At 38.9% G+C, this 17,256-nt stretch overlaps 1 protein-coding gene across 1 annotated transcript in view; it reads right to left on the bottom strand.

Annotated features, from left to right (window-relative positions):
* BCKDHB (branched chain keto acid dehydrogenase E1 subunit beta) overlaps positions 1-17,256 on the bottom strand; it is a 114,657-nt gene that overhangs the window by 52,147 nt on the left and 45,254 nt on the right. The window lies entirely within an intron of this gene.

The following is a 17,256-nucleotide window of genomic DNA, read 5'->3' as shown; positions in this document are numbered from 1 at the left end:
AGCAAACAATATCAGATCCCCTTGGTCAGAAATACTGTGGCAAAGTCTCACTTTTCATAACACACATTTCATAATTTCATAAGGTGCATAAAAAAAATGCTTCATGAACTTCTAGAGATGTACATCAGAAAAAAAAAAAATAATCAGTCTAATGTGTATGTTAATCTCTCAAGAACCGTTAGAGCCTGATTTTTACGATACGAACATGGTGTACTGCTGGTGTACCATTAGTCATCCAGTGGAAAAGCCCAAGACAGCATCAGCCACCAGGTCAAATTTTTGTAATAGTTTGTTCTTCACTTTAATGTCTACAACCAGCACATTCTCCAGCTGGGCAGCTTCATGTCACCTCCATAATAGAATACATAAAGGCAATGCCTAAATTATACAGTTTTCCTTCCGATTCAACTACTGTTCTAATTCTTTTGCTTTTCTAGGAAGGGCTCAATCAATGTCTTCAAGTAGCTCGTGCACAGATGGACTGGCAAGTCCTGGGCCTATAAAGACGATGATCCAGACACCGTAGTGTGAAGCGGTTTGACAACATTCAGAGCTAAACGCCGCGGGAAAAGGCATCTCAACAGCTGGAAAGTAATCCCCAGTTACCTAGGCTGATTTCTTGAATTTCTTTTGCCACCACTGCAAACTCATCCCTAAAGAGCCGAGGAATTAACTGCGCTATAAATCTGTCCAATCCACCAACGTGACAATTTGAAGTTGATATGACCAAACTGATACAATCAGTTTTAAATTGCTATGGTCAAACTGATACAATTCATAGATTTTAAAGGTGTTTTTAAGAATCCTCATACTTTTACTTTAAAAACACATTCTTTAGTTCTGAAAGGTTCATGCTGTGAAACATTACGAGCTATTGTTAAAGTCACAAGTTTGGTTTCTCAAAATTTTAATAGTATCAGAAACAGACACAGTTAGAACTCATAAGAAAATCCACATGGGATCAGACCAGTAATCCAGCGGCCCAGTATCCTTTCTCCACAATGGAGATAATTTGATGTTTAGGAAAGAGTGAGAATAGGGTCTGTAATGTGCTCCCTTCACTATTTCTCAGCCTCCAACTATCTTCACATCACATGTTTCCTGAGTCTAATACGGTTTCTTCCTCTAACTGATACCTTTTCTTGCATGAATTTATCTGTTCTCAAATTGAACCCATATAAACAATAAAGAGAAAAAAAAGGAAAAAAAAAATTTCATTTTGGAAACATGCTTCTCCTATATGAGAAATCCCTATTTTTACATGTGATTCCCAAAGGCTTCAAGGGTTCTTTGCCTGTAGGAGCTTGTTAAGAGCGAGGAAGTAGCTGTGATCACCAAGCATCGTGTCCAAGCTCTGCTAAAAAGCTCTATATATCCCCCCTGGTGGGAAACCATGCTACCATAGCTCTGGTGCTTCTAACGCCCATCCTAGCTCTTCCAGGGCCAGCGTGGATGCCTGCACCACACCGTGACATTAAGAAATACCTTAAAAATTCTCCTACTTCACATTTAACACTTTTTCCTAAGCTCCAGTCTTTCAGAAAGAGGGACAACCTTAATTATGGTATTTCCAGTGTTTGCAAATGCATCACTGCTACCGGTTAAGTTGCTCCAGTGTTTTAAGTCCAGAGGAGGCCAGAAGATGATCTGAGGGCTGGAGCTCCTCTGCTGTGAGGACAGGCTGAGAGAGTTGGGGGTGTTCAGCCTGGAGAAGAGAAGGCTCCAGAGAGACCTTAGAGCCCCTTCCAGTCCCTCAAGGGGCTCCAGGAGAGATGGGGAGGGACTCTTGATCAGGGAGGGGAGTGATAGGATGAGTGGTAATGGTTTTAAACTGAAAGAGGGGAGATTGAGATGAGATCTCAGGAAGAAATTCTTTCTTGTGAGGGTGGTGAGACCCTGGCCCAGGTTGCCCAGAGAAGCTGTGGCTGCCCCATCCCTGAAGGGGTTCAAGGCCAGGCTGGATGGGGCTTGGAGCAACCTGGTCTGGTGGGAGGTGTCCCTGCCCAGGGCAGGGGGTTTGGAACTGGATGATCTTTAAAGTCCCTTCCAACTCAAACTGTTCTGTGATTCTATAACTGCCTTCCCTGTCAAAATTTTGCACCTTATTTCCAAACTAATTTGGCTGACTTCAAGCTGTTGATTCTCATTTTACTTCTGTTTGCTAGACAGAGAAGCTGTCTATTAACACGTTTCTGCTCCCCACATGAATGCGTTAAGAGTGTGATCAAATGATCTCTTAACCACACTTTTCCTAAACTGAGCAGACTGGGCTCTAAATCTTTCACCATCCAGCACATTTCCAGGTCTTTCATCGGTCTTACCACCCTACCCTAAATCATCTCCAGTTTTCAACATCCTTCTTGAAATACACCCATCTGGAACCAGTATTCCAGTTTTTTTCAGAACACCACCAAATTGGGAAATAGTATCAGCTCGATACTGCAGCTCTTGGATGTATGATAAAAATGTTCGTTCTTTATGTCCACAAACAGGAGTTGTTGTCTGCTATCTTTAAAGCCCAGAGAGACTTCTGAGGGCACTAAGAGATCTACTACCTCAAATTAAATGAAAAGGGAACCTTTTTTTATTTTTGCCATCTTTAGTAACAGACCATAGGGGAACGTCAGAAGCAGCATCCGGACATTTCGAGAGCGTGGCTCCTTTTCCCAGCCGAGTTCGGCTGATGATGCAACTCTGGTTGCTCCCAAAAGCAAGAGGTCCCACCCTACCCAGAACCTCCTGTTCCCAGCCTGTCCCTGGCATCTCCTCAAGCACTGAAGGGACCATGGGATAAGGCAGTTGAAGGAAATAATCCGATTTATCACACAGCAGTGTAGAGTTAGCACAAAGCAGCAGACACCACCCCAGAGACAGATTCAGAGACCAGAGGCAGGTTAGGAATCCCTCTCAGAAAGCTTCAGTGGTGCCACCTCCCTCTGGAAAGCAGCTGAGACCCAGGTCACAGCACCACTGTTACCTGTGCTATACCCAGTTACTAGAGAAAAGGCTCTAGGGCTTTCAACTACTAAATTAACCCTAAAACAAAACCAGAAACCAATACTGACTATACTTTTCTACCTCATTTTCACTGTCAGGACTGTTTTCCATCGGTGTCATCTAAAAGGGCGACAACTGAGGTTGTGTCAGAGCCAAAGGCTAACAGGCACTTAACGGGCATGATCACCCTGATAATGAAACGTAAGAAAAACCCTAATGCCTTTGCAAGACGAATGCTTTCAGAGCGCACTCTGAAGGTTTCCTGAACTGCAGCCCAGCAAATTATTTTCAGCTTCCCTGGCCACAATCTTTGCTCAAGAGTTTCGATAATGGCTTTTCTGTCCAGCTCTCAGTTCCCCACGTTGGCCACGTTCTCCCCTCCTGCAGGCACCGATGACAGAAGACAACAACACAAGTTTGGCTCTTCCCAAGCGCTTTGAAATCTAAATGCTGACGCTACCAATAACATCCTAGGCCCTTAATCAGGGGAAAAGCAGACTTAAATCAAGATAAGTTTGATGGTAAACTGCATTATACGCTATTATTTTCCACCCACAGCAACACTGTTAATTCCACTGTAACCGGCTGCTTCACTAACACAGAAACCGCCTTTAAAGAAATGATCAAACTCAGAATTTCATTATAAATGGCTGCTATTGTATCACAACAGCAAGTTGCCCGTTTTCTTTAAGAGGAAAATCTTGTTCTCCAAATAAAGAGATTTTCCATCTCTTACAGAAAAGGAATTATTTTGATGTTCACTTGCACATTTAAATTTTTGCATATTTGTGATCGTGTTCTTTACAGACTGTAAAAGTTTCCTTCGTGATTGAAAAACTAGCTTTCCAAAATAATTTTAAAAAAGTTGGCACAGGTACTGCTATCCCTGCCCCATCCCTGGAGGGGTTCAAGGCCAGGCTGGATGGGGCTTGGAGCAACCTGGTCTGGTGGGAGGTGTCCCTGCCCAGGGCAGGGGTTGGGACTGGATGGTCTTTAAGGTCCCTTCTAACCCAAACTATTCCATGATTCTACTGGAATTGTATTTGTATTATATCCCACTTTGCACTAAGCATGAATGAAACAATTATAAAATCGTATAAAAATTAATATTAATAGATATGTGCCTTTACTGAAAGCCAATCAGAATACTGAAGCTTAAAAATAAACAAATACACCAAAAAAAAAAAAAACCAAACTCCGTAAAGTTTTACTTCCTTTTTAACTTTTCCATAACAAATGGCATCGCAGAGCAGCGTTCTCAGCACTGAGTATCCTAAGCACAGGGAGAGAAATAAGATCCCAGATTTCTATTCAGCATTTCCCACAGCAAAACATACAACATAACCTGCTGGATGAATCGCTGAGGATTATGTTTACTTAGCACCTGCAGATCTATAAGATGATAAATCCCATGAATTAGAACATCTCTCTTACAAGGAAAGGCTGAAGGACTTGGGTCCAGTTCTGGGCTCCCCAGTTCAAGAAGGACAGGGAACTGCTGGAGGGGGTACAGCAGAGGACTACAAAGATGATGAGGCACCTGGAGCACCTCTCTTACAAAGAAAGGCTGAGGGACTTGGGTCTGTTTAGTCTGGAGAAGGGAAGACTGAGGGGGGATCTGATCAACGCCTCTAAATACTTAAAGGGTGGGTGTCAGGAGGATGGGGCCAGTCTTTTTTCAGTGGTGCCCAGTGACAGGACAAGAGGGAGCGGGTACAAACATGAACATGGGAAGTTCCATCTGAACATGAGGAGGAACTTCTTTCCTGTGAGGGTGGCAGAGCCCTGGAAGAGGCTGCCCAGAGAGGTGGTGGAGTCTCCGTCTCTGGAGACATTCCAAACCCGCCTGGACACGTTCCTGTGCAACCTGCTCTGGGTGACCCTGCTCTGGCAGGGGGTTGGACTGGATGATCTCCAGAGGTCCCTGCCAACCTTATATCATTCTGTGATTCTGTGAATTGTTTGTGCATGTGATATACTGACAATCTTAACAAATGATTATTTATGTTATTATTATATTATTATGTCCTCAATTTCCACACTTCCCAGAGCCTTATTGGAATTGCACAATCTTTAGAAAACCAAATAGATCCTCAAGCACCATTTTTTTTTACTAGGGTGCCAAGAGAAAGAATACCAGGGAAGAGGAATAGGATATGTCCCAATAGCTTGGATGTGAGAAAGCCCTTTAACTTCCTAATGATCATGATCTAGTTTGCAAATCATAACTACCAGTTGCCCAGAAGAACTGTCTTCTCCCAGAAGCAGTAAAATCTACAAATGGTACGCACTCTTTAAAGCTCCAACCCAACAGCAAAAATAATTCCTAACACTGAAGAAAAAGTATTCAACAGTTAATCTGAATTAAAAGAAAGTAACATAACATAATTTGGTGTGGTTTTCAATAGTACTAAATTCCCAGAGAAAGAAAAGGGAAGAGCGCCTTCAAATCTACTACTATATCATGATGTCTACACTACACTCCCAAAGGTTGACTGAAACTCATTTATCAGTAAAATCAAGATGCAGAGACAAATAAATGACATGAAAAAAACATTATTTCATGACACACAACTCAACAGCATAAAGCATGATGAGGCCACACCTGGAGTGCTGAGGCCTGCTCTGGGCTCCCCAGTAAGAGATACATGGACATACTGGAGAGAGCCCAATGAAGGGCCACAAAGATGATTAAGGGGCTGGGATGAAGGGATCTCACCAACGTACATACCTTCCCAAAGGGAGGGTGCAAACAGGCCAGAACCAGGCTCTTTTCAGTGGTGCCCAGAGACAGGACCTCAGAGTTTATGCGAGTATGCTGATGCTGCAATAACACGCTGGTTAAACCTCACCACTTCGAAATCCACATCAGGATGGATCTTTTCCCCGGTTTAAAATGTATGTATGGCAGGAACAGTTCATAAAGAACTAATGTGACCACAGCTGGGATGCACATATGAAACATCTTGCAGAGAAATGTTAGCGCAACCATAAAACTTAACTGCCTCAACACACCAGGATTTTATTATTCCAATGCGGATCGTTTTACACCCCAAATGCCAAAAATAATTCTGAAAGACTAACGTGGCTTCTTCCTGCATAGTGCTGAAAACATAATGCTGTAGCGCAAAGATAACGGTGCAGTGATAATGAGAAATGAAAACAGGCACAGAAGTAATGCAAAGTAACCTGGAAAATTTAAAAAAAAATTACAATCCAAACGAAAAGGATTGGCTACACGACCAGACAGAACATCCTAAGCGGCGATGAAGAGGATGGATATTAAAACAGTTACGGCCTTTACATCTCGCACAACACTGTCAGGGTATGGCTGAGATGTTCAACGGAGAGATTTATACGCTTCTTGCAAAGCCAAGAACCAAGGAGAGATTCCCAACGCATTAATAGCAGAGAATTCCCCTCTAAAACAACTTTCAATTTAAATAGCTGAGACTGTGAAAAGAGAAAAGAGAGATGACACACAGCAGAGAGCATCTCAGCACCGTTTGGGCTCCTTGATTTATTTTTTAATAGAAGAGTGCTAAACTAAATTAAAAGGACTGATACTCTGTCAACCAGTGACTTTCTAATGCCTTTCAGTAAATTTACTCTTGTAAAACAATGCTACAAAAGCTCTTTAGTACTTTGATACCACCATTCTATGTACCCTAAAGCAGTTAATTGCCAACAAAACAGTAGCTGCTAATAACGGTCACAGGATGTGGAGACAATGGAGAAAAGTCGTGTTTTGTGCAGATGGATACTTCTGCTTAACCTAAAAAGATTCAGGAACATACTAACCAACTTCAGTAAAAGACAGGCAAAGAAAAATTACTTCCAAAATTCTGTAGCGTGACTGCTTGATATCCTTAAGATAAATTGCTACATACACACTGGAATCAATTATTTAGGAACGAAAACTGATTCACAAGTCAAAAGCAAATTTGACAATATAACCCACCTGGTTCATTCTTATCACTTCATATACACGATATTGATTTTATTGCATTCTTGTCCCCCACTGCTTCACGTCTCATTTGTTTTTTGATACTGGAAGCTTTCCTTAACAGTGACAATTAATACTTTTAATATACATATAGTGCAAGGGGTCCCTGTTTACTTTTAAGTACCCCGCATGCCATCTGGCTAACACTGCTGAAATAAATAACATTAATATAAAAAAAGCTTCTTTTGAACAAATGTTTCTAAATCTCCAAGTTATTGTCTTCTAGTAGTAACCATGAACAGAATCCTTAAATAGTCTTTTCAAGTATACAGGCTACTGAACTAATGGAAAATATTCATGAATCCACTGGACTGGTAACTCATAATTCCTCAGTACTTGGAGCTCCATTTGCCTACTTAACCACAGTTAAATACATCTAGTCAAACAATCTTTCTGTGCGTGTAGCCTAAAACATAAAACTAACGCTAAAGGTTTCATAAAACAAACTTCAGCAGCAGCCCCCAAACTTTGCCAGCCTTTGACCAATTGTTAATAACACACCGTGGACAAATTTGTCCTTCCCTCCCCTACTCTACTTTTTAATTCCCTGTTTACGGAAGCAAAATCAGAAAGTCTCAGCAAATACAGACAGATAATGCTGTACCAAAGAGATCCTTTCCACTAAAGAGGTCCTTTTCATCCCAGAAACCTTCATTATAAGACTCCCTTCGAGTTTGTGTGACATCACCACATTCAGTTGTCATTCCATGGAGAGAATTGCCTTTCAGAGGCTTTTTATTCCCTTGCCATTTTAATCACACTGTTAAACATACGAAATAAATTCTTCACAAATTAACTTGCTTCTTCAGTTTTTCTATACACATGCTCAAAACTAACATTTATTTTAGGTCTCGGAAGTTACAAGTCTATTAATAAATTAATATTTAAACCTGAGGCTATTTAGGCCTCCTTTTGCCTTTCAGAAATTACGTGCATATTGTTTATTAACAATATTCATGGGTATTGAAAATTTCAGCTGTCCCACAAACTCCTGGGATAATCAGGCTGTAATAGCACATGTCCTTTTCACTATAATACTTTTTTCTTAAAAAACAAAAACCAACCAAACAAAAAACCCAAAAAACCCCACAACAACCCACGGTTTTAAGTTTGAGTCTTTTTTGAGGTTGCCCCAAGCCAAGCTTTAAGGAAAGACTTCAGTCTTCTACAGCCAAAAAGGCAGGGAAAACACCCACATTCCATAAGAAGCAAGTCCCAAACTCTTAGAGGCACCTACCTTTGGAATATCAAGGTACCCAAACTCCTGAGACACTAAGACGATGTAGGTGATTTTATTTATACCTCATTCCTCAACCACCACTATTCTCTTTTCCACACCCAAGCTCTTCCAGGTGCTTTAAATCTCATTTAGAGTCATATGGAAAACTCAGACAGCCAAGCTGCTAATTCCACTGCTGAGTCATAAAACATTATGAGGATGAACTGTGGCTCAGCTAGATTCCTACACGCAATTTCTTCTTTTATTCTTGAGCAACAGATGAGATCTTGCCAGTTCTGAAAGAGCTTCCATGGACAATCCAGTTATTTCTGAGATTCATTAATCTTCTCTTAACTTAATCTTCAAATGGTGTAGCACAGTTTTTGTGCAGAACATCAGGTAAACAACTTCTCCAGGTATTTTGGAGGATCCAAGAATGAGCCAACTAATTCCCTGCCATATCCACACCCCAATACATCAGATCACCAAGAAAATAAGTAAAACAGTCCGAAATTTTATTGCTGAACCCATCATAACAATTTCCTTTTCCTCCATAATACCTCAGCTGCCACTTTTTGTCTAGCCAGCCATTTAGAAAGGAGCTGAGCATCCTAATGTAGCTAAATAGGGTATATAGAACGGTGGAAGGTAGGAAATATGGAACATAAATCCATAGAAAACCAGGCTTCGTCACTCATGGAGCAATTATTTTTCATTCTTTATTGTAATGGTGTCACTCTAAGTAAAAAAATAAAATAATTTCAATGCCTTCATAGCATTGCACGGGAAGAGAAAAAACAGTAAGGCCAAATCCAAAATCCATGGAACCTGCATCCAAGAGTTATCTGATTGTTTTCAGGGTTCCATTTCATGAAATATTTCTACTACGTTGTTGGGCTTTTTAAATCATTAACACAGAATTATCACTCAGTAATTTGCCTGTAACTTTTAATTTAGATCACCATTAAAATACCATGAAATGTAAAACAATAGTTATTTTCTATTTAGGTAACAACTCTGTTGCTTCTACTACAATAGCCTTAATCTTTTTGAACCATCTCACTCAAACCAGTAATTTAGATTTAACTTTTTTCCTCAGAAGGATGACTGTAGTCTCAGTGCTTGGGATAAAGGTAAAACATTACCTCTCAATATCAACTGATTATATCATAACAGCTTCAGCCTTTTTGTCACATGCAATCGGTCCAGAAAACAGGAAAAAACTGCAAAATTATATTGACTGAGTCGTCATATGAACAGAGATTAAGATTTGGCAGCCTTTCCTTTATAAGAAAAACTTGAGTTTTATAACCTACTACTCTATTTTCTGGCAAATGCCACTATTAAAATCTTCAAGCACGATCCATCAACATCTGTCCTGCAAACTCAAGGTAAAACTAATAAAAAGATTAGATTACACTAAAATAAGAACTTCACCCAATGCTCAAAAGACATTCAAATGGTTAATCGTATTCCTCTTAGTTCCATTTGTACTCAACCAAATTCACTCTCCATTTCCATCAGGTTTAATGGGTTTTGGGCACAAGTGACACGCTACTTCGAGCTAGAGTAAGCCCATGACATTTGACGGGTTGGCAGAGGACAATAAAGCAGAAACATACACAGTGACCTAGAAACTGCCATGAAATATATGCATTTCATTAACGTCAAGGGAAGTCTCTTCAACGACAGACACCAAATCAAGCCTCTTATTTGAGACAGTCATTTCTTGACACACAACAGAACTACATTTAATTGCTACATTCGATCTTTTAACACAAGCGTTAGCCCAAGAATCACTGCTCGTGGTGATTTTAAAATGTACACAAAAGGCAATCTACCTATAGACGAACAAATATCTTTTACTTTTAAACAGCCTCTCCCAGTGAGCCAAAAAACGACGAAAGTAACCTGGGAAAAACAGCCTGCTTCCATTAACTGATAGAAATTTTTCCATTGTAGAGATCACCACAGCATCAAAATGAGTCAGCAGCATGAACCAGTTATGAGCATTGAGAGTTTATAAGTTTTCCCTATTTATCAAGTGTATACTCCTCAAAGAACTCACTCTTCGGTTTCTTGTATCTAAATTCAACATGATACACAGACAGTAGCATTTTTCACTTAGATCAGCAGCTTGAAAAACATGTTAAATCCTTTACATGCTTATCAACTGAAAGCCAGCGGTCATTTTTTTAAGTGACAGAATAACTAATCAAAGCCTGTAAACCAGTCACTTCAGAGTTGCTTTCGGCTTATTACTTAATTTATTAACATATCTGAGCCCCAACGTTTACTCTAAACACTTTGAAGTGTGACAGTCTTAAGTCTAATTGTCACACAAAGATTTTTCTCCCAAATCACTAAAGCAGTTTTTATGTTCAACAGTAGATATGATGCAGACAGAACACCATGGAGCTGGCTTCAGATACACACAAGGCACAAGTGAGTCCTTGTGTGAAGCTTTGATTTCCAAATGTAATGCTGTTGAGTAACACCCATTCCGAGTCAGAAATTAATTCTGCATCACTGTAATCATCAAAATGCCCGTAGAGAATTCATTTACATCCTCTGTACAAGCAAGAAACAGATGAAGAAGATATTCTTCATATTCAACACAGATCCCTAGAAATACCAAGGAACTTTGTACATCTCCGAGCATGTCCATGGAAGAAGCATCACCAAACCTATCAAACAAGCAAACCTATATTGACCAGGATGTCTATTCATTCCTGGAGAGCAGTAATTAGTAGAGCTGTAAATCTGTTATCATAGAAGCATAGAATGGTTTAGGTTGGAAGGGACCTTAAAGATCATCAAGTTCCAACTCCCTGCCCTGGGCAGGGACAACTCCCACCAGACCAGGTTGCTCAAAGCCCCATCCAGCCTGGTCTTGAACACCTCACCAGTGTCTCCTAACTCTCACAGTAAAGAATTTTTTCCTAGTATCTAATCTAAATCTTCCCTCTTTCAGTTTAAAACCATTACCCCTCATCCTATCACTCCACTCCCTGATCAAGAGTCCCTCCCCATCTTTCCTGGAGCCCCTTTAGGTTCTGGAAGGCTGCAGTAAGGTCTCCCTGGAGCCTTCTCTTCTCCAGGCTGAACACCCCCAACTCTCTCAGCCTGTTCTCACAGCAGAGGGGCTCCAGGCCCCTGATCATCTTCGTGGCCTCCTCTGGACCCGCTCCAACAGGTCCATGTCCTTCCTGTGCTGAGGACTCCAGAGCTGGACACAGTGCTCCAGGTGGGGTCCCACCAGAGTGGAGCAGAGGGGCAGAATCCACCCCCCCTCAGCCTGCTGGCCACGCTGCTTTTGATGCAGGCCAGAATGTGGTTGGCTTTCTGGGCTGAATTATGAATGGATTGTTATAAAATTTGGTTTGATAGTGGAAGGGTCAAAGGGAAGACCAATTACCCAGCATTAGAGGTGGTAAACAAAAAGTGGTTGTTTACTGGTTCTCTCCACTATCCCATTCTGAGCAACATTCTCATTTTCTTACAGAGTAACAAGAAAACCTCTGTAGAATCCCTTTCACAGAAGCTCATCGAGTTACTTCTCAAGAACAAAATCTGTCTTCTCTGATATCCTTCGGAGCTTTGTTTTTGCAGAAAGCCTTTCATGAGCAAGTTTATCAGAGTTTCTAGATTTCCCAGGTAAAAATCTTCCAGAGTAAAACGTAGTCGTTTTAGAGAGACTGTTGCTTCGCCTTTGTTGTCACTTATTTTTCCTCAAAGGGGAATTGGTAAAGCAGATATTAAACAGCTAAACATGCAGAATTCAGAAAAGAGGAGAAAGGGACTAAGTGGTTGTATTGTGGTGCCTCGAAGAAAATGAAAAAAAAAAAATAAAAATCTAAATTTTGAAAAGATACTAGAAACCCAGAACTATGATCCTCTTATTTACATTAGACAACACAGGAAAAAAGGACAGATAAATACACATTTTCTAAATGGTAAGACCGTGGCACAAAGAAACTAAATAACTTGCTAAATATCCTAAGATGTTTGTGGCAGAAAGGAGTTGTAACTAAAGCAGTTGACTAACGCAAATCACAAGCTCTTCTTCCATATCCTCCTGCGTTTCTAAAGGCGTTTAGTCATAAAAGCATCGAGCCTCTCAATTACATAACTTTAGACTGCTCCAAGCCTTTTGTCTGTTAAAAGATCAGCATTTCTGCATTACCACTAAATATTTTATTTCTTTATAAGTTCGCAGATGCACACAAGGGTCACAATATTTTAAGAGCGCACGTGGTGAAGGCTTAAAAGTGCATCCCAACAATTTCCTCAGCACTTTGCTGAATCATCAGCTTGCTCAATCACATCGCTTCTGAGGTTAATTTAGGTGATAATGAAATAAAGATGAGATAACTAAAGAATACAGGAGGGAGGGGGAATACGAGTCTTGACTTCTACTTTGCAGTGACCTTTATTTTGATCTTTTCCCAATATGGAAAAAAAATGGTATTTTATTACAGTGTATTACAGGTCAGAGAACTACTTAACACTATGATGCCTCAAGTAAAACAAGTTACAATCTTATTATATATTTGACGAATATTAAAGTCAAAGAAAAAAATATATAGCTAAATTTATCTTTTGTAATAAGCAAATTCTAACGTGATACTAAGTCATTTCTGAAATAAAAATAGTTCCATAGATTAGCTTTTCAATTTCTCCAAGTAATTGCCCCAAGAAAATGTCTACATTTTCCAACATTTCATTAGTGCAAGGAAATGTAAGTAGAACAACCAAGATCTTTAAGGTTTAACTTCAAAACAGCTACATTAATCATGATGATACTTAAATTTAGATGCATACATACCCTGTAACATATGCATTAACTACTTTATACACACTTTGATTGTCCACTAGAAGGGACAATTTACACGTGACTAAGCAGAGAGATTATTTTGATAGATTTATTTTCTTTTACAGGAAAATAAAACTATATTAACACACGCTGCTGATTAATTTAAGATATGAAAAAAAAAAAAAAATCCGTTTTCCTCTAGTCAATCCATTATTTAAAACATTGTTAAGCTCTAAGCCAAAAAAAAAACCCAATAGCATAAAGAGATTTCTCTAATGTCAACAGAACACTGTAGCTGGTAATTAGAAATTAATTCTTTCCACAGGCTTTTTGAAGTGCAACTTTTGTTGCCATCGTATTGCAAATAGTTCAACACTAACAAATGGAAAACTAGAAGTCACACTGCTGTGCTTAATTATCCAAATTTCTTTTTTTTTCCTCCTCAACTCTAACTCCATTTTCCCTGTAGGGAGAAGCAAACAGAAAAGAATCACACCTTCTAGATTTACGAAAGAAATTGAAATTTCTAAGAGAAATCTTTCAAAACTTTGACAAAAATTAATAATTCAGCTTTTTCTTTTAGAGCTAAAATAATGAACCAGTTAAATAGATGCCACTTATTCTTTAAATTCAAAATAGATTCCACTTTTGCAGTCAAGCCATTTAAGCCCTTTTTCCTTAAGAAATTTGCAATCTTCCAAACAGAGCGCTATCGGGAACTTCAAAGTCCAGGTAACATGTCAGGAAACGCACCACCAATGCCAGAGATGATAACAGGGTATAGATTAGCACTTAGTGGTCACGTTTGACCACGTGCCAAAAGAGCGGTTTTACAGTTTTGTCATTTGCAGACCCAAGGAACTTAATAAATCCGGCAATATTTTTTTTTTTTTTTTCTAGCTGGATGAAGAAATCCTAACGCACACTTACAGCACCGGTATTATACTGCAACCAAGTGGTTATAAATTACCATTTATTGTTTTTTCTCATCTGGAAAGTTTGATTAACTTTCCCTGTAAACAATTGCAAGTCTTAAGCTACAAGATATAAACCAAAGCACGGTTCCAACTCTCATCTCGCTGCTCTGCTGAGCTAGGGAATGTGACTAGAGCGTAAACAAAATACTGCTGAGGCGAGCGGATAAATACCTCACATAGGGTTCAAACAGAAGAATGAACGAACTGCATGATCTTAAAATGATATTGTAAATATTCACAATGCCGGTAGTCTCTTCTCGTCAGGAAATTTAGGCCAAATGAACAATTCCCCTTGCATCACCTGATTTTAAAAAGCGATAAAGATTATTCTAATACTCGACATGGTTATTTTAGGTTGCTTCAGATCAAGAACTTCCAGTGCTTTACTAATTCAGTCTCTGGTTGCTTTTCTTCTTATATGTTATCTTTCATATTCTAAAAGATGGGCAGATGTGGTGCTTAGAGACATGGTTTAGTGATGGGTTTTGTCAGTGTTGGGTTGACGGTTGGATGAGATGATCTGAAAGGTCTCTTCCAGCCTGGGCAACGCCACGACTCTATCTTCAAAGAGAAGAGAAAACAGCCTGAGCTAATTCCTCCTAAAAACCTCTTTTTTGCAATTAATTTTCATAAATAAAAATCTTACCTTTTTAGTTTTAATTAAATAAACTTGCAGAACAACCACACAACACTAGCTCCTCTAGTTCACAAGCTACCATCTTGATTAATGGCAAGAGTATTTGCAGAGTAATCACACAGGTGGAAAAGTAAGGGAGGAAGAACAGTTGCAGTGAGAGAATAAACATATTTTATACTAATATTTAACAAAAGCAAAGAGCAGCTGATCGCCCTACATACTATACTGAGATTCATTATGTGATAAGGAAAATCCTAACATTTCCAGAGCTACACAGCTGGAGTGTTCTCAGTCAAGTCATGGGCAGAAGAAGGGGACATGAATGAAAACTATGATGACAGTCCAGCACTGCCAGTTAAATCTCCGGCTTTTCCCCCAGGTGCCACCGGTCCATCCTGCTTATTCTACCGCTCTGGCCCCACAACTTTCCTTTTTCTCAAAGTAACCATGTCCCTACACCATAGCTCAGAATAGTTCCCTTCATTGGCTCCTCATCCAGCATTTATGGCTTTAACTAGATTGTACTTCAAGTACAAGGGATAGAAGTTAATATAACCCATCCCTGAAAATGGAAAAAGAGGAGAGCAACAAGAGCAGAAGCAAATGTTGCAACAGCAATTCCTCCTGCTCTTTGTGTTTTGAAGAGACAAAAACAACCACTGGAATCAAAGACTATTATTCTTTATTACTTATTTTTTTTCCCCAGTGCCTAGAAGAACCAAGAGAAGCAACAGCAAAGCTTTCCTTGTCTTCAGCACAGAAAGCATAATACTCTCAGGTGCCAATAATGAACAGGTACACAGATCTCCAGAGGTACTGAAGGGCTGATATTAAAGGTACATCAGCTGAGCATCTTCCCAAACATGAAGCCACGTGGGTGGGAGCTGGGAACAAAATTTCAAGCAGAACTGACTAAGAGCAAAAGGTGAGATTTGTCCCTCGAAATTCTGTCCTGTATTATCTGCAAAAGTATATTCTGCACCACAGGCAGCTTCTTAATTCTTTAGGATTAGCTCTATATAAAAATTGAAATTAAATCACAAAGGGGAAAAAAATTGCTAAAATACACTGCTGGAATGTAGTATAGCAGAAAAATGTGCAATTCATTTCTTTGAATTTTATTATTTGCTTTTACGTTAAACAAAAGCATTCAGGAAGTTCTGAAACATACACATCAAAAATGCACAACAAACGGAACAATTTCTGAATACTAGTAGGACCAGATTTAAATATCCAAAGCATATTGTGTGAAAATAGAGAGCTAGGGGAAAAAAAAAAAAAAAAAAAAAGTCTGATTTGTTTCTAGGGAAAAAAACCCACAATTTCCAGACCTGCTTTTCCCATGAGTTAAAACATTATCTAGTCATGCAATAACTAAAGTCCATGCATCACATTCTCGGATATTCTGATGACATTACAGTAATTTTTTTGGTTTTCTGTATCAACATGCAAAAGTAAAATGTCCATCAAGCCCGTGCAAATTTTGTCCTATCATATTAAGTGAAATATTATCAGATTCCATGACAGTGGAAGTTACATACAAAAAAAAAAATTAGCAAATTGCAAGGTTTTTCAGATTAGTTCAATCTCCATCTGATATAAATAGTAACGAAGAACTTCTTAACATATATCCAGAAAAATCAAACCTTTCCATTTTGGTGAGCACTGTTGTGTGGCAGACTAAAAATGAAAGCAGTCCGTAAGTACAGGCTCTTTAGCACAAAACAAAGACAGGAGGGAAGATAAATGGTTTGTCCAGTCCCACATTAGTAGCATTCAAAAAAGTAATAATATAATGAAAACTAAGTCTAATGAATATACCTATCAGGTCAGCTTTTAGCCTGTCATCCTACCAGGTACAGCTCTAAGACCTTTGGTAAATATCTTAATGATTAAATACCTTAATGAAAAACAAAGATCTTCTATTAAAAAGAAAATATCAAACGTTTACATTTGGAAATCTCTGCGCTCTACACAGTCTATGCAGCCCATGTGTGTATCACAAGCATTTCAGATTGCCTTCAAAGCTCAGCGTGAAAAGAAAAATATTTACAGTAAGCCAAATACAATGCATTATGATATTAGAAAACGCATATGCTATTACACAATAATTCAGTAAAAAGCAGTTTAAATCTTAGCATCACAAATTTCAACATTATCTTTAAATTTACAAAAGTATTGCAGAAATACTTAAAAGTACATTTTCTCGGGGTAAAGGTTAATAATGCACATTTAATAAAAATCTATAGCATTTGAATCCTAAAAAAGTATTTTAAAAGAGTAGCTGGCTCAACTACGTGATAATAGCAGGATAAATAGCTGCAGACATTTAAAGAAAGGCAATACTGTAGAGAAGTAATAATTATCTCTATGGAACAATGATTCATATATGATTACTAACGTGGAACTTCATCCCGACTTCCATTAGAACTCAATCAGCACCAGTTGTAACGGAAAACAAAAAAATAAGAACACATATTGGAGCTATAAAATTGCTGCTAACTCTAGACTACACACCACTACTTATTTATTTGGGTAAGTGCTTTTAAATTTGAAGTTTGTAATATGGAATGTCGGTAAAAGGGAAAAGGTTTTATGAGAAAT

The sequence above is a fragment of the Numenius arquata genome, chromosome 7, assembly GCF_964106895.1.
Source record: "Numenius arquata chromosome 7, bNumArq3.hap1.1, whole genome shotgun sequence".
Lineage (NCBI taxonomy): Eukaryota > Metazoa > Chordata > Aves > Charadriiformes > Scolopacidae > Numenius > Numenius arquata.
Note: the sequence above shows the minus strand (reverse complement) of the source record. Positions and strands in the feature narration are given on the sequence as shown.